The 16,869-nt window shown below is 44.6% G+C and overlaps 1 protein-coding gene across 1 annotated transcript in view; it reads left to right on the top strand.

Annotated features, from left to right (window-relative positions):
• The window catches only part of RUNX3 (RUNX family transcription factor 3), a 224,035-nt gene that overhangs the window by 43,778 nt on the left and 163,388 nt on the right, over positions 1-16,869 (top strand). The window contains exon 5 of the mRNA XM_083751840.1: positions 14,224-16,005. The gene's annotated coding sequence lies outside the window, so the exon portion shown is untranslated. The remainder of the gene's footprint in view (positions 1-14,223; positions 16,006-16,869) is intronic.

The raw sequence follows: 16,869 nt of genomic DNA, 5'->3' as shown, positions 1-16,869 counted from the left end.
CCATTTTTCTGGAACTTGGTGACTCTCCCTCCTTATCCCTCCAATAAAACTTCAAATTATTCATGGCTATAAGGAAATGTCACCCCTAGTCAGACATTCCCCTTATATCCCTGTCCCCCCTGGGAACTCGCGGGGCAGAAAATAACTCGTCCCTCTCAAATCCTTCTTAATGAACACATTAAAATGAGGCTGTTTGTTTATATCTTTTTCAAAATCTCCAAAGACATTCCTATATATAAGTCCTTCTTCGGATCCCGTCCCTGTAATGGGTCATTAATGTATTTTAAGTGAGAGAGAAAACTTGGCATTGGCAGCAGAAGATTGCTTTAATAGCAAAGTGACCCAGAGTGCCTTTTGATTGCTTTTAAATTCCCAATGAATAATAGATATTGGGCCTTATAATGCAATGCTAACAGGCCACCCTCTGCAGGAGCCAGAATGCTTGGTTAACGGAGCCAATTGGAAAACTCAATAGAGGAAGTTTAAAGGGGATGATGATAATAAAAAGTCCTTTAGAAAAGTGGGAGGAAAGCCGTCTATTGATGAAGACGGTATTTAAAACAGATACCTGGTTATTACTTCATTCCAGAGGGCTTGCAGGAGGTAGAACTCAATAGGACACACCATTGTCTTCAAGGGTAGCCCCATATAAAGCACATTAGAGTAATCCAGGCGGGAGGTCATTACAGCATGAACTACCGGGACCAGGCTATCCTAGCCTAGTAATGGTCAAAGCCGGCAAACCCACTTAAAAGCCATCTTGGCCACAAGGGCCAACGGGATACCAGTGACTTCTTGTTCCTTCAGGGGGAATGCAACCTCTCTGAGAGTTTCCACCTAATTCCAAGCTGCTGGGTCTGATGGGAGTTGTAGTCCAAAACATCTGGAGGAAGGCACCAGGTTGGTAAAGGCTGTTGTAGGCCAGAAATTAAACACACACACACACACACACAAATGTAATCATAACTATAAAAAAGATGATGTGGTCTGAAAAATTCAAAATATTGGGTTGTAGCCAATGGTGGCAGGGTGATGGACCCGGTTTCACCAATCACCTGTGAGTTATACTGCATGCTGTTCTGCAGATCCCCTTGGACCTCAGCAGCAGCTGTTTAGGAGATGCAAAGGTCTGCAGTCGGAGGGGGAATTGGCAAGAAAGCAGTGTGTCCTTACCAGGCAGGAGCAGGAACACTTTCTACAATGTCATTGTTTATTTATTCTTTATTTATATGATTTTTTTAAAATTCTATCATTCCTCCAAGGCAGTTCACAACAATCAATTCAACCAATAAAATGAGAAAAACAAGTATTAAAAACTTTTAAAATGAATAGCAGCAGGTTTTAAAACATGAATCAGAAAAAGCACCCAGTAAAGCAATTAATTCAGCTGCCAGAATCAGGTAGTTTCTTCCCTCTCCCTTAAAAACCCCCAAAACCTTTATTTATAATTTTTATGGGTTTTATGGAGTACATATTTTGAGTGGGGTTTATTGGTTTGTATTTTGTTTTGCTCTTGTTTTTATTGGAATGAGAACTAAAGTAGCATGAATGAACTGACTGAGAACTCTTCAAACAGATAAAGGATTGTGTTCTGATAACCTTAGGGATGCTTTAAGAATTACATTTCAGTGAATTTTGATGAAGGCTGACCTGATCTGCACCACCTGGACTGATGTGCAAATTGGAATGAAGTTATCCTTCAAATTTCACACCGCTCATTTGCAATATTTTTATTGCCTCAAAAAATTGTGCAAACATGCATTAAAAATGCATTAAATGCATGTTTTAGGGGAAAGTATCTTTACAAATGCATTGAGGTCAAATATATATTTTGTAATAAAATCCATATTTAAATAAGTATTTTAAAGAATATTTAAACATGAATTTTTGTGCTGATTCCCCCCCCTCCCCAAAATATAATAGATCAATGCATAGACAGAACAGACTTCTGTCTGAACATGCACCAAATACAGACCTGAAAAAGGCTGATCCATCTAACTCTATTTCAGGCAGAGAACCGTCCTCTGTAAAGTGGGGTACATGGCCACCCTAGACTTTGCATGCATAGATGATTGTCCTCCTTTGCTTCCCTGTGGTGTTGGCCACAAATAGGCAATTGTTCTCTATCTGGGGCCCCTGACAGGCAGACCTGCTGCAATTGCAACCAATGAGGTGAACCACCATGGGTACCAGGGGGCAGACACCCGACACCCTGCCACTTGGTGGATCAATAGGCATTAAGACTCCTGGGTCCAGGAGCGAAGAGGCATTAGTGGCTTCCCTGTCTGAACCACACTAGCCAGGGAGGGATTGGTGCATCCAGACCACTGAGCCCATCGTGGGAAGTGTGGTCATGGAGGCTTCTCAATGTTGTGTCCTTTGGCTGGGCAGAACAGAGATTGCGGCTAGGATGCAGTTTGGGATAGACTAATATTCCTTCCTTCAGGTTTAGGTGTTTCTTTCCATTCTTAATTTTAGCTCTTCACATTTTTGCGGCAATCTGAAAACTTCCCCCCCTTATCCTCATGAAAATCCATCAGCTAGCTTCATGGAGAGCTAGCTTCAGGCACCGAACCCATTGGCAGACCAACTCTGCGCTACGAAGATGTCTGCAGGCGTGACATGAAGGGTGGCAACATCAACATCACCATGTGGGAATCCCTTGCAGATGACTACAGTACCTGGAGACAGACAGTCAGGTCATGTACCCATCGCAGTGACGAGAGGAGGAATGACTGCTGAGAGGAGCGAAGAGAAGAGAAAACACCATGGTGCATCTGCTGCAGCACAACCAGACACCCTTGAATGACTCTTAGCATCAGAAAAATATTCCTGATGTTGAGTCAGAATCTACTTTCCTGCAACTTGAATCCATTGGTATGGGTCCTACCCTCCCGAGCAGGAGAAAACAAGCTTGTTCCATTTTCCATGTGACAGCCCTTGAGTATTTGAAGATGGTTATCATATCTCCTCTCAAGTCTCCTCTCATCCAGGTTCAACATACCCAACTCCCTCAACCAGTCCTCATAAGGCTTAGTTTCCAGACCCTTTATAATTTTGATCGTCCTCTACACACATTCCAGTTTTTCAAGATCCTTCTTTTACCTATTACCATCATAATTATCTCTTGGAACACCAAGTGGTCACCAGTGTCTGTTAAGCAACATTAAGATCTATGTAATCCAGGGTAGATCATCTGCTTTGCAAGCAGGCCAGGTGGATTGTACGCCTGCTTGGTCTCCAATCTAGGTGATAAACATTGAAGGGCAATCTCAACATTTAGCTTAGGGGTAGAGCTTCTGTTTTGCATGCAGTCTCAAACCCCGGCATCTTAACTCCAGGTAGAGGTGGGAAAGACCTTTGTCCAAAACTGCCAGTTGGTGTAGATAGAACTGAACGAGATGGAGCAGTGTTGTAACTTTGTGTATAAAGCAGCCTCGCGTGTCGCATGCCTGTCAGAATATTCTCACACCAGCACCTTTTCTTCTTCTTCTTCTTCTTTTGTAATTCTTCCCCACTTGCCATGTAGGTTTGCCATCAATAGGGCAGATGGCAAATGCCATTCTGCATAGTCAGGAAACACTAGGTGCTACTGCTTCATGCCTCTCAGAAGCACAGAGCTTAAGAGGCTTGGAAATGCATGGCAGAAATTGCGTCTTCCAACAGGGATGTGTTTGAGCTCCATCTGTTGTGCATTAAAACATTTCTAAGAATGGCCACAGATCTCCGCAGCTTAAAATGTCTTAAACATGCGCATGTGCCCAAAGCGTCAGCCGAGAGAATTCGGCTTAGCGCCATGGACAGCAGCAGAGCGAGGCTGACTCCAACCAGCTGTAGATTTGGCCTGAAGAGACAATTTTTGAAACAATGCTTGCCACGTGTTTGGCTAGAAAAGTAGCAAAGTGATTTATTTGCTGATGCATTTTGAGAAGGGCTTCCAGTTCTGACGGGACCTATAGAGGTTATCGTGCTATCAGTATCTGAAGGCACATGAAAATTAGCTAAGCAGGTTTGGATGAAGGATAGAGGACAAATGGATTTGTGCATGGTTTTTTAAGGCTCTGATCTGATTGAGCTTTGCTTGCACTGAACCGCTTCTTGCATCAAACTCTCTCTCACGTCTGAGCCACTCATGCATTGTCATGTGTGTTTTTTTATAACCCCAGTTAATTATATACAAAATTAGATGGAAAAGTGTGTATAATACATATAAAGGAATCAAGCCCCTTGCGTTATTTTTGCAGCATAATTGTATAAAGTATACTCATTGCACACTATTTTTATACAGTTCTGTGTGCTGATGTATGCACATGTTTATGGGTCAATTGCTTTAGTGTATATCTGTATACTATGTGTGTAGTATTATGCCTATAATAATGCATGTAATAGGTGCATGTTTAGAAAACTGTTTAGAGATTTTTCATTATACTATATTTCCACTAGATTGTCATAATGCTGTGACCTGGGTAGACTTGTCTGACGGCAGTGACAGTCAATAGGTACAAAGTTGAGATCAAGGAGGTGTGCCCCCAATAGGCATTGCTGCTGTGTGAGGATAATGGGATAACAATGTAGTAAGTAAATACAGTAAAAGTATAATATGCTCTTCCCTGTGGTTGCAGGCAGGCAGCATAATTTTCACATTAGCCTTCCTGTCTGTGCCTTCTCTTTTGACTGTCTTTAACAATATTCAGAAATCTGTCTTTGAGGCAGCCTCTTTGGCTTAACTTTCCAGTGTAAGAGCAATTTTCAAAGCTGCTCAAAATTTCAATTGTTTTCAATTTTGGGGCTGATAATGGAGATTGGAGGGTGAGAATTGACCGGTCCTTCCCGCAAAATGCTTTGTGAGACTGCTCACTGATTCTCTTGAGTGGCATTTCCTCCAGCAGCTGGTTCAGCCATATAGTGTGTGTGTGTGTGTGTGTGTGTGTGTGTCTGTGTGTGTGTGTTTATATTGGTTACTGCTCCATTCTTTCTCCTTCCTAGATAAACAGGATGGCATCACTGCTGTACTACATACCTCATCGGATTAAACTACACAATTGCACCATGACAATCAGATGAAATCAGTTCAGAGAAGGGAGCAAGGAAGAGCGAGCAAACAATGATGAAAAATTACAGGAAAAGGCAGGTGTTTTTTTGATATGGCAGAAGGAATTTGGGTCATTTCAGATCAGAGCTTGTAGTTTCTATCTAGTAGTCATATCTTGGTTGTCAAATGCTTTGGTACTTGTACATTTCAGCTCCCGAAAGATCGAAATCTGGAAGTGAGTGTTCGGGTTTTCTAGCTTTTTTTGGAAGCCGAATGTCCGATGCGGCTTCTGCTATTGTTCCCGGTGCACCTGTGCAATTGGAAGCCAATCGGAAGCCACGCCTTGGTTTCCGAATGTTTCGGAAGTCGAACAGACTTCCGGAATGCATTCTCTTTGAAAACCAAGGTACGACTGTATAGTGTTAATAAAGGCTAAGGTTGCCATACATCCGGGAAATCCCAGATATGTCCTCTTTTGGAGGGCCAGCATGCCCATCCGGAGGGATTGTTACATTTTAAAGGAAATGTCCAGATTTGTGGTTTTTAAATATTTATTTATTTATTTATTTATTGTTGTTGTTTTTTAGTTAGATGCTGGCAGCTTGGGCTCGGGCAGCTTGGGCTCAGGCATGGGCCACTGCCAGCCTGAGCCGGGGAAAGAGTCATACTGGTGCTGACTCTCTGCACGCCATGGCCGCTGCCAGCCCAAGCTAGGGAAAGAAGGGTGCAGTGGCCATGCGCGCCCACACATCTCTTTCCCCAGCTCGGGCTGGCAGCAGCTCAGGCTGTCCTCTTTTTTGCTCTTCAAGATATGGCAACCCTATAAATGCAAGAGAGTAGTTAAGGTAAATAACTACAGTTGTGAGTAGTACATTAACTACAGAGAAAGGAAGCAGCGGATGGTAAAAGGTTTTATGATATTTTGATCAACCAATCAAATATACCAGATTCTTTTCTTGTTAATCCAAATAAACGGGGGGGGGGGCATGAAGGAGCCAGTTGTGTGAGCACTGCTACATTGAGGCAGCTATTCTGCTGGTGCCCCTCCCTCACTCCTAGAGCTTGTTGATGAAGCTAATTCAGCTTGTACTAATGTAGGAAATCATTAAAGATCAATAACAAAATCATTAGCAATGTGACGCTCTTTCTGGACTGTCTGATCGACAGATATGCCACTTAATCCGGCCATAAAATCGGCACCATGAGCTCATTTTAATGGGTGTCAGCAAGATTGATTGGCAGAGGTCTAAGGGTTAGAGCAGCAATGCGCAAGCCAGACCACTAATGCACTTGCAAACTCTTTGGAGCACTTTGAGGCAAGTTAAACAGAAAGTGCCCTGCAAACCGCACGGAGCCCCATTTTGCTCAAGCCACTTAAAAAAGACTCTAAAGCTAATGCAAGGCTCTGCAACAGAGCAGGACATTACAATGATGGAGGTGTCTTACTTGGTTAAATTAAAATCAACAAGCAAAGATGCATATGCTCTGAATATTTCTTAGTATCTCTCCAGGTGTTCCAGAAGCTGCTGGGAACATCTTATGAAGAAGACACTGACCTTTGGGCTTAGAAAATGTAGGTTTTCAGTGACCATTTGTTTTTTGATGTCTGCCAGGCCCAGCCTCAGACACGTTGGTGCCTGAGACCAATGGCACACACCCATATATTTATGGGACATATATGATCAGGGATGGGGGTGAAATTTGTTCAGATGGCATTTTAATGCAAACATACCTAATTGGCCCTTCCCAAACCAATACATGAATTGAAATGCCAGACTGCTCCTTTGAAATTTGCAAGTCTCAGAATTTTTGCAATGCATTCCTCCAACCCTGTCTATATATATAAAATAGATAAATATGTTAGGGGAAAGTGTGCACATAAATGCCTATGTTAGTAAAAATAAGAAACAAAATGTATTATACTGGGGAAGATTGCTAAAATACGTATCTTAGGAGAAATATGAAAGAAAACACATTTGAAGTTTCAAACTGATTCAGAAACAGGGGAAACTGGATTTAAGATTGGAAAAATAAGAATCAGAGCCAAACCAAAACTAACAAATTTCTCCACCCCTAAGGACAACCCACTGGGAAATTCTCCTGCACAAGGCCTGTTGAAGTGAACTGGGGCTGTAAAAAAGCACTTTTGCACAGTTCCTGTTCATTCAAAGGAGCTTCGTGATGGATTGTGAGACAGATCTGTCTGTCTTGCAGACACCCCTTACGTGTTTTGGCTGTGCGTTTGGAGAGGGTGAGAAGGGGCTGTGTGTACATATCAACTTATACACACAGAGTTCCTCCACACAAGTGGGGTGGTGGTCTTGAGCTCACTGACTGTGTGGCTGGCGGGAGGCATAGTTAGCTCCCATTGCTGTACAGCCCCTATGGCATATTTATTTTACCTCCTTTAAACCTGTGAGGGAGTTCAGAAGCCCACTAAATCTTGTCTTATACACTTTAAACAGTATTTAAAGCAGTGTTTCCAGAGTGGTTTAGCAGCCAATCCTCCTTCACAGGGAACTCTGGAAATGGTAGCTCTATGAAAGGAACCGGGGTCTCCTAACAACTCTCAGCACCCCTAGCAAGCTACAAGTCCCATGATTATTGGGGGAGGGGGAGCCATGGTTGTTTAAAGTGTGTTAAATGTCTTGTGTAGATGGGGCCTTATATTAAGACCATTCATTGCTTTAGGAAGGTATCATGGATACCACAAAGGTGTCCATGGATTCATGGATTTAATGGATCAATAACTCTTGGTGGGGTACATTTTAGTGATGCTCATCTCAAACAGTAATGTCGGTTCACGTTGCCTGTGCTACACGAGTAGAAATTGATGGGGCTTTTTTCTTTGGCACCTATTAGATTGCTTTCATCCAACCGACTTGTTTTTCTGTACTTGGTTATTGGTGGTTATTACTGCTAACACAGCAGTTTGACTTCACCCCCAGAGGCACACTCCACTGTCTCTCAAAACAGATGGATACCAACATTTATATTTATATGCCACTTTTCCACATATGTGTGCCCAAAGCAGCTCATAGCACAACAACAAGATAACAGCAAAAATCCATATCAGTACACCTGGGGCACTGCTAACAGTGCAACATTTTAAGTTCATTATAAAAAAGCCAGCAGAACAGCTGAATGTTTTATTCCAGTGAGAACTGGGTGAACGAACTGATGTGGTGGGTGCAAGGAGTGGTGTGATTGTTGAGTGATTATGTTATGTGTGGGTGGTTTAGATTCATTTTGTGAGTGTGAATGTGTACTGTATGTTTGGGGTGAATGTATTCTTTTATTTTTTGTTGTTATTGTAATGTTCATGAGATTTTCATGATGATAGATACTATAGTAATGTCACAGTTTGCTGTTGCAGCCATTGGTCTGTCCAGTTTTGCCTCTGGCCCCACCCAACAATGGCACACAGCCCCCAAATGGTTGCTTATGTGGCCCCGGGCTGCAAAACTTGCCCACTCTGGTACATTTGAGCCCGATGCTGTGGGTTAAACCACGGAGCCTAGGACTTGCCGATCAGAAGGTCGGTGGTTCAAATCCCTGTGACGGGGTGAGCTCCTGTTGCTTGGTCCCAGCTCCTGCCAACCTAGCAGTTCGAAAGCAGGTCAAAGTGCAAGTAGATAAATAGGTACTGCTCCGGCAGGAAGGTAAACGGCGTTTCCGTGCTCTGGTTCGCCAGAGGCGGCTTAGTCATGTTGGCCACACGACCCGGAAGCTGTACGCCGGCTTCCTTGGCCAGTAAAGCAAGATGAGCGCCGCAACCCCAGTGTCGGCCATGACTGGCCCTAATGGTCAGGCGTCCCTTTACCTTTACCTTATACTCCTATACTTCTTTGCTGGAAAAGAAAGGAAACTCTAGTGGGTGGGTCTAGGTGTGGCCAGACAGGAGGGCAGAGGTAAAGCTGAGAGGCTGTGGCAGCAGACACCAGCAAACAGTGCCTCCTTTTGGCTCAGGCCATGACTTGTGAATCATTTAGTCAGAGGGCCAGGCCTTGTCACATGACCAGCCATCTGGTCTACTGATATTTGACAGGTGTCTCATACCTCTGTTCAGCCATTCTGTATTTCTCTTGAAGACCCTGTGTGTAGTGGTGCTGCTGCACAGGCTGTATCCCCGTCTGTCGGGGCCCAGGATCAGGGCCCTCCTCAAGTTCCAACAAGCTGTTGGGTCAAGATGGCTGCCACAAGGCCCTTGCAGAGACACCCACATCCCTGGACACCATTGTAGCTCCCGTGGTTAGCCAGTGGCTAATGATCTAGCCCTTGAAGTCACCATTTTGTCAGTGTTTCTTCTGTAATTAGAGATTTTGGTCTGGCCCACCAATAGGCTGGGAGATCACTCTGTGAACTTTACAAGCCTCTGAGGTTAAATGGCTGAAGAGGCCACAAAGACTCAATAAATTAAAAAACAACACGGCGGCAGCATCAACCCCAGTGTTTTTATCTAACAAGGGAGCCTTGCGTCTTCATTTAATCCTGATGAAGGCCGTTGGATTAAGTGGAGAAATCCCGGTATCGACGAGGGGAAATTGTGGTGATACCATAAAACACACACTAAAGCAATTAGTGGGCAGTTCTGCTGGCCTACGGGCTGTTTAATTCTGTGGTCATTCCCATCTAATGAAAACCCCACACAAAAGGAAGACACATTGGCTGTGACCTCCTCATACTTCACGCAGGCCACACGCGCACCACAGCGGTATCGAGAGTGATTTGAGGCATTGAGGGGAAAATTACTTATTGTGGAAGAGTGGGCTAATGAAACAGGGGGAAGAAGAAGAGTGGGGGGGGGGGGAACTGACCGAACTTAGTATGTCTGAAATAATGGGAATGTGGTTTCTGTCCCACCCAGCCTGCCCTTGCTTGTCATGGTTAAAATATTGCAATTGGACATCCCTCCCCCACCACTCCCCTCTAGCTAGCCTCTTAATTATAATAAACCAGCTATTTCTTTGTAGGAGAAGCTGAGGAAAGCCTGCATGTTTGGACCACAAGGGGGCAGTTTTCAACACAGAGTTTTCCAAGGATCACTCCTTGTGGATTGGTTACTGCTTGGCTCCCTCCAGCTGAATTGTGGTCACCTCCTGGGTGTTTAGAAGAGCTAAGATGCTTGAGGAATCCTGTCTTTGTGAATTCTGATCCGATTTGAACTGAACCTCAGATTCCTGGCTAATGTGTGGATTCAGAGTTATCCCACAGGTCTCCCACTTCTTGAAAGTTCCAGCACCCTTCTCTGCTCAGAAAATGTATCAAAACACATTTTAAAATGTGCATTTTTAGAGAAAATAAGTGTAGAAATACACATTTTAACACTGAATACATTCACAATACAACCCCATACTTGATGCATTTAGATAATTGAAATTTCACTGATATTCCCAAGTAAGAACACAACCACACCTTACATTTAAAGCACATGACTTCCCCCAAAGAATCCTGGGAACTATAGTTTATCTCTGATAGGTAAACTTTAATACATACATAACACAGAAAGTGGGGGGGGGGACACACCACAAAATTTGCATACACACAATACATTTAAAGCACATCTTCCCCAAATCCTGGGTATTATAATTTACCTCTTAAAGAGCTACAATTCCCAGTACCCTTCCTATGATTCTTTAGGGGGAGTGTGTGCTTTAAATATGCATTGAATGTGCTTTAGATGTAGGATGTAGATGTGACCTATAAATGAATATAGGATTGCAGCCCTAGAAATCTTATTTAAATACACAGATTTTTAAAAAAATGATATTTGTGTTGCTGCCTTGGACTGTCCTGCTACGGCTGCACTGGGTGAAGCAGTTCCTCAGCCCTGGACCTGGTATCCTGCAGCCATTTCTGATGTATTTTTCATACCTCAGGTTCTTATGGCCCTTTTGTTTGTAGCAAAGTGTATTAATTGGGGTATAAGTAGAATTGTGCAAATGTGGCGTGTATTGAGGAAAAAATGGAATGAACTCTGATCCTGATGTTTTCAGCACGCAGAAGCACGTATTTATAGGAAATCCATGCAGGTTAGTACCCAGATAGCAAGGGACAAGTGGAATGCAATAACGGGCTAATATATGTTTAAAACATATCTTGGTGTATACCAATTAAACCATGGGTAGGCAAACTAAGGCCCAGGGGCTGGATCCGGCCCAATCGCCTTCTAAATCTAGCCCGCAGATGGTCCAGGAATCAGCGTGTTTTTACATGAGTAGAATGTGTCCTTTTATTAAAAATGCATCTCTGGGTTAATTGTGGGGCATAGGAATTCGTTCATTTTTATTATTATTTTTCAAAATATAGTCCAGCCCTCCACCGGCTCCCTGCTGAAAAAGTTTGCTGTCCCCTGAATTAAACTGTCATGGCTTCACCCAAAGAATCCTGGGAATGGTAGTTTGATGAAGACCCTGAAAAATTCTCTGTTAGAAACCCTCTCCAGAACTATTCTTCCATAGCAGTGGTGCAGTTATGTAATTTTACACTCCGGGACTGAATGGTTCTCTCCCTGCCCCCCCCATCTTCTGTTTAGATGGTAAATTGAATTACGGTACTTGACTTCAAAAAAATGTGGTAAGTAGGCCAACCCTACTGTGTCTAGAGGTCTTCCTGCTTGTTTCGTTGTGCAGGGCCCTGGACATCTGCCCTGATGAGACCACTCTTCTGTGATGAGAGGGAATGACCGCAAAACTCCTTGAAGTCTGTAGTGTCTTTGGTCTCAGTCTCAGAACGTTATTGTCCTGATTTTGTCACACACACACACACACACACACACACAGACACTTTGAATGCACTACACCTTAACACTTCCTTTCATCTGAGCACCATCACTCTTCAGGCCAAGCTTCCGCCCGAAATGTAGTAGCCACCCTGCCTCACTTTGGGCTTTCCAGTAACCGCGCTGTGCATTAGTCTACAGAGAACAGATTATTATTTCCTGTAAAATCTATTTGCTCCGACCACAAGCCAGCGCTCGGGCATGATCCTTTGCTTGCAGGCCTTAGCCAGCATGGTATCAAAATAGACATCAGATGGGAGAGGCTTGCTTTGCTCCTCGTGATACAACCCCTCCCCCCAAAAAAAACCCAACACTCTCTTTCCTGCACATTAGTAGTTGCTGTTTGCTGATAATCATGGATGCGTATTATGAGAAAAGTAAACTCTGGGCAGGGAGAAAACGAAGTTATTCACACATACAGTTGCAATCGAAATTATTCAACCCCCCCCCTGCAAATCAGGTTTATATTCAAAATTTGCAGACTTTCAGCTGTTTGCACAGAGCAAGTAAAAGAAAAAGGCCATTGAAAAAGCACAACGAAACGGATGAATCAAGTGGTTTCCCCAAATTCATTTGAAAATGCAACTTTGATTTGTTCATTGTAAACAGCTGAAAGTTTGCAAATTTTGATAATGACCGCTCTCCTCATCAACCAGAGGGCGCCCTTTGCGTGGCCACACCCAGCACCCCTGATCCTCCAAGACTCCCGGAAGAACGCTCCTGGTCCACCTCCCCCCATCACAGCCCTTGAGGTTCCCGCCAAACCTCAGTTCAGAATGAACCAATCGTGGCAGGCGGAGGCGGAGCCAGAGAGCGGACCACGGAGCGGTAGTCTGCACTCCGAGCCGCTCTTTGTGTGTGTAAGGGGGAGGAACCTACTTAGGAGCCCACAGTCGGTTCCAGAGCTTCACCCACCCCTTTGTTTATGCTCTTTATTGCAGGTTAACCTCTTTACAGGTATGTGGGAGTTGCTACGGTCTTTCGATGGTTGCTGTTAAAGGACTGGGAAGGAATTTTTCCTGCATTGGCAGGTTTCGGCTTCCCCATAGCAAAATGTCACAACTTTGGCGGTTGTAGGCCTTGGGCGGAATCCTTTGTTTCTCAACCTGTGGGTCCCCAAATGTTGTTGGACTACAACTCCCATCATTCCTAGCCAGCATGACCAGTGGTCAGGGAAGATGGGAGTTGTAGTCCAACATCATCTGGGGAACCACAGGTTGAGAACCGCTGATTTAGTCTATCTTCCCTAAATGGGGTGGGTGGGTTTGAAGCGGTGACACACGCCCCCCCACGGCGATCCCATGGTTCCCCGTTAAAGGGGCTGTGTTGAAGGGAGTCACTGGCAATATGCTGAAAGGTTGTCAGTTCACTGCCCAGTGCTGCGGCAAAATGGGGGCCAGCTCTCTTCTTAAACATACGTCTTCCAGAGCCAGCCCAATCCCCAGACAGATCTGTTAACCCTGATGTGCCTCAGATCCCCAGCTGGGGACTGGGAGGGATAAACGCCCAATGCCTAAGCCAAGATCTTCCTACATCTGAAAGTTTAAATAAAGTTGTGGCCAATTTTAATCCCATAGCACGTTGTCATGCATCATTCAATTCACCTGGGTGGCTCCTGGGTCGGGGGGGGGGGAGGTTGGTGTCTCCACCTGGCCATGCAATAAACCCAATTTGTAATGAGGGCTGAATTTTTTTTGATTGCAACTGTATATTGCAACTGTACAATGGCACAAATTCATGGTTACCTGATTAGCAACATGTTAGTCAACTGATTAGTTCATTGATACTTAGGTAGTTCAGTAAATCAAATAGTGTCTTGGTAGATTCTGAAGTGCAGGAGCACATCATGATGGCCTCCATAGTCACCCCTCTGCCCCAATAAGTAAAGTCTGAAAGGGAGGCAACCTTTGGGAAGCCCATAAGATGAACCTGAGTGCAGCAGCACTCTTCCCACTTATGAATCTCAGCAACTGGAATTCAGAGACACGCTGCATTGAGCAGTACAGAAAGGCATAGCAATCGTGGATATTTTCATATACTGCTTTTATATATTATATTTTGATCTAGTTTCTGTATTATTGTTTGTTTGTAAGGTGCCCTGAAAAGTTTATTGAAAGACAGAATATAAATTCTTTAAAAGGAAGGAAGGAATGTACTAATTTCCACTGTTTTAATATTGTTTTATCACATTGGATTTTGTCTTAAAATGTTGTCAGTTGCTCTAGGTTTGGTTGATGAAAAGTAGTATAAGAATGATATCCCATAAAAGGTTCTACCACAGGTAAATCTTTTTTGGCTTTCAGGTGCCACAAACCTCTTTGTTCTTTTTGCTGCTGCAGAGCACCGTGGCTCACCTTCTGAAATTCGCACTGATTTGGATCTGGTTTTTTCCCTCCTCTTGCAAATCTAGGTCACTTGCCTGGTAACCCCTGAGCCTGTGGTCTTGAGGTGAAGTCTTCAGAACCCAAAGCCTCAACTGAGAGAGCATGGATGGAACCAGACTCTTTGAAGCCTGCATGTTGCTGGTTGGGGTGACTGGTGCATAACACCATTGCAACCAGTTGGTGCACCTGGGGAAAAGCACTGTGGGTAGGAGAGCGTGGAGTGGGGCTGGGCCTGCGGTGTGTATTTCCTGAGATGAACAAAGATTGATGCAAAGTGCACGCAAGCACATGGTGACAAGTGATGACTGCTCAGCTCTGGGAGGTATAAAGGCCAGTGCTGGCAAAGCACATTTTAAAAAGAAACTGGTTCTGGTTCTAGTTCTTCCTGTCCAAAAATGAATTAGTTTTGGTTAGTTTGTTGGGCAAACTGTTTCAAGTCCATCCAAATGAACTTTTTAGTCCATAAGAAGTTCATCTTTGCCCTCCCACCTGCACTTCAAAATAATAATAATCAGCATTCAGAATGCTATAAGCTGCTGTGCTGAGCTGTAGGATCCATAAGTAAACCAGGGGCCACACACAAGGAATAGGATGTCTGATAGACAAAATGGTGACAGGTAAAGCTTCCCCTGATATACCTGAAAGACTGCCTGCCCCATAAGATCACCTAGACCATTGGGAGACATTCTGCTTGTGGCACCACATCTTATATCCAGCATGAACATGAACTAGAAATCAGTCAGCTTTCTACCCCCAAATGAACTTTTTTCACCTTCAGTTCACTTGGAAATTATGGAAACTGCTTTCAGGTTCAGAGATTTCTGAACTAGTTCAGTCAACTACATTCAATAGAAATTATTAATTCCAAGCACCGGATAAGGTCCTGTTCACAGCTCCTCAGGACCAACTCCAAGTAAGGTGACAGTGGTGTGTGGCAGCACTCAGAAGCAGCACTGCCTTGCTCTGAGCCTCAATTTAAATTCCCCTAACCATCAAAATCATTTTTCTATACGCTGCTTTTCCATTGTGAACCATACACAGGGCTGCTCACAACATCAAAAAACCCCACAGAATTCACTCATGGTTACAAAACTATGCTAAACAGCAATAATAAAAAAATAGGCTAAAGCAATGGGAACAGTGGCTAAATGTTGGAAGGAAAGTGGATGTCATGAACTAGCAGGGCAATGGGCAATGGGGAGGAGGAAGAGGATCCCAGCGGGGGGTGTAGCTGGGACTGGGACACACCTGGGCAAGCAGGGGATGAGGAAGGAAGTACTCACAGGGTGATGGAGAATGGCATGGGGAGAGGAACCAGAGCAGCAGGACCCATCACAAGTGCCAGAGGGGCCCTTGTCTCCATGAACACAGCAGGCTCTGAGGTGTAGGGAGCAGTGGGGGGTGGCACTCTAGGAGGCTGAGGCAGGCAAAGGCCCACAGCCCAGCTCCCTAGCTGGTGAGGTGGGGCTCCCTAGTTCTAGGATTCCTCTAGTGTGATTCCTCAGCTGGCGTAGGCTTGGAACAGGTGTGGGTCGCCTGCCTCATTAAGCCCAGGTGCTGCAATCAGCAGGCAAAGTACAAAAGGGAAACAGAGCTGAGGTGTTTTGTCTGCTCAGCTGCCCACAATGATGGATCTTGACTAAGATGCTCCTAGACCTCCGTAGGACTGTGCTTTGGGTTTGACTCTGGACTTCAGACTTGGCTACTTGGATTGACCCTGGACTGTGTTTCCTGATCCTTGGACTTTGCTTGCATGGACTGATCCATGGTCTTTGAACTTTAGACTTGACATACTGACTTGCTGCCAGGTAGGCCAGGGATTCAGGACAGTGGGTGGTGGTTTTTATTGGGGCCCACCCACATGCTTTCTAATAATGTGACAGCAAACTACATCTCTCATTGTCCCCTGCACCCCATCACACTCCTAGCAAGTGGTGCATCCTGATGGGGAGAGGGAGGGGGGAATCTTTCCACTCTGCTCCCCCTGTGCCTTCATTACTGCTCTAACGAACAAGTTAAGGAATGGGAAGTGGGAGTGTTTCTGGTTGGTGGTCATGTATGTGGGGAAATCTGATGGAGAGTGGGGAAGCTGGAACTTCTTCTCCAGCTCAGATCAAAATTTGGGAGCTTGTAAAGCTTTCCTGGTTATGAGGGTGTCTTCAATTAAGGGTGGTGAAACCTGCCACTCTAGAGACAAATGTGCCCTTCCACGCCTCTTTATCTGGTCCTCAGGGCTCTCCCTGGCCCATGCCCCCTTCCTGACCATGGCCTTCTTCAGCCATGCTCCACATCTTCCTCAAGTGGCTTTACCTGGCTGAAAAGTAATAATGCCTCTTCCTTGCCTAAGTGGCAGGTGGATCAATGTGTGCTGAGTGGGTATAGAAACTTCTGGATTTTGTGTGGTAGGTATTCAGCATGCCTTACAAAAGTATAAGTCACATCTATCTGCTGTTTTGTCCGTGTTGGCCCCTTGCCACCCACTTTGCCTCCGGCTTAGCCCACCACAAATTTGGGGCCCCCATAAGGTTGCTTAAGAGGGAAAGCAGCCAGCAGATTGGTGGTAGGATGATGACAAGTGATCAGAGGGAGAAGCCACAAATTTGCATGCTCTCTGACATTAAAACTGTGGGCAAGGGTGAGGGCTGAACTGAAACCTTTCTACCTGATGTGCT

The sequence above is a fragment of the Podarcis gaigeae genome (genome assembly GCF_964106915.1).
Source record: "Podarcis gaigeae genome assembly, chromosome: 8".
NCBI lineage: Eukaryota > Metazoa > Chordata > Lepidosauria > Squamata > Lacertidae > Podarcis > Podarcis gaigeae.
The sequence above is the reverse complement of the archived record's forward strand: the minus strand, read 5'-3'. Positions and strand labels throughout refer to the sequence as shown.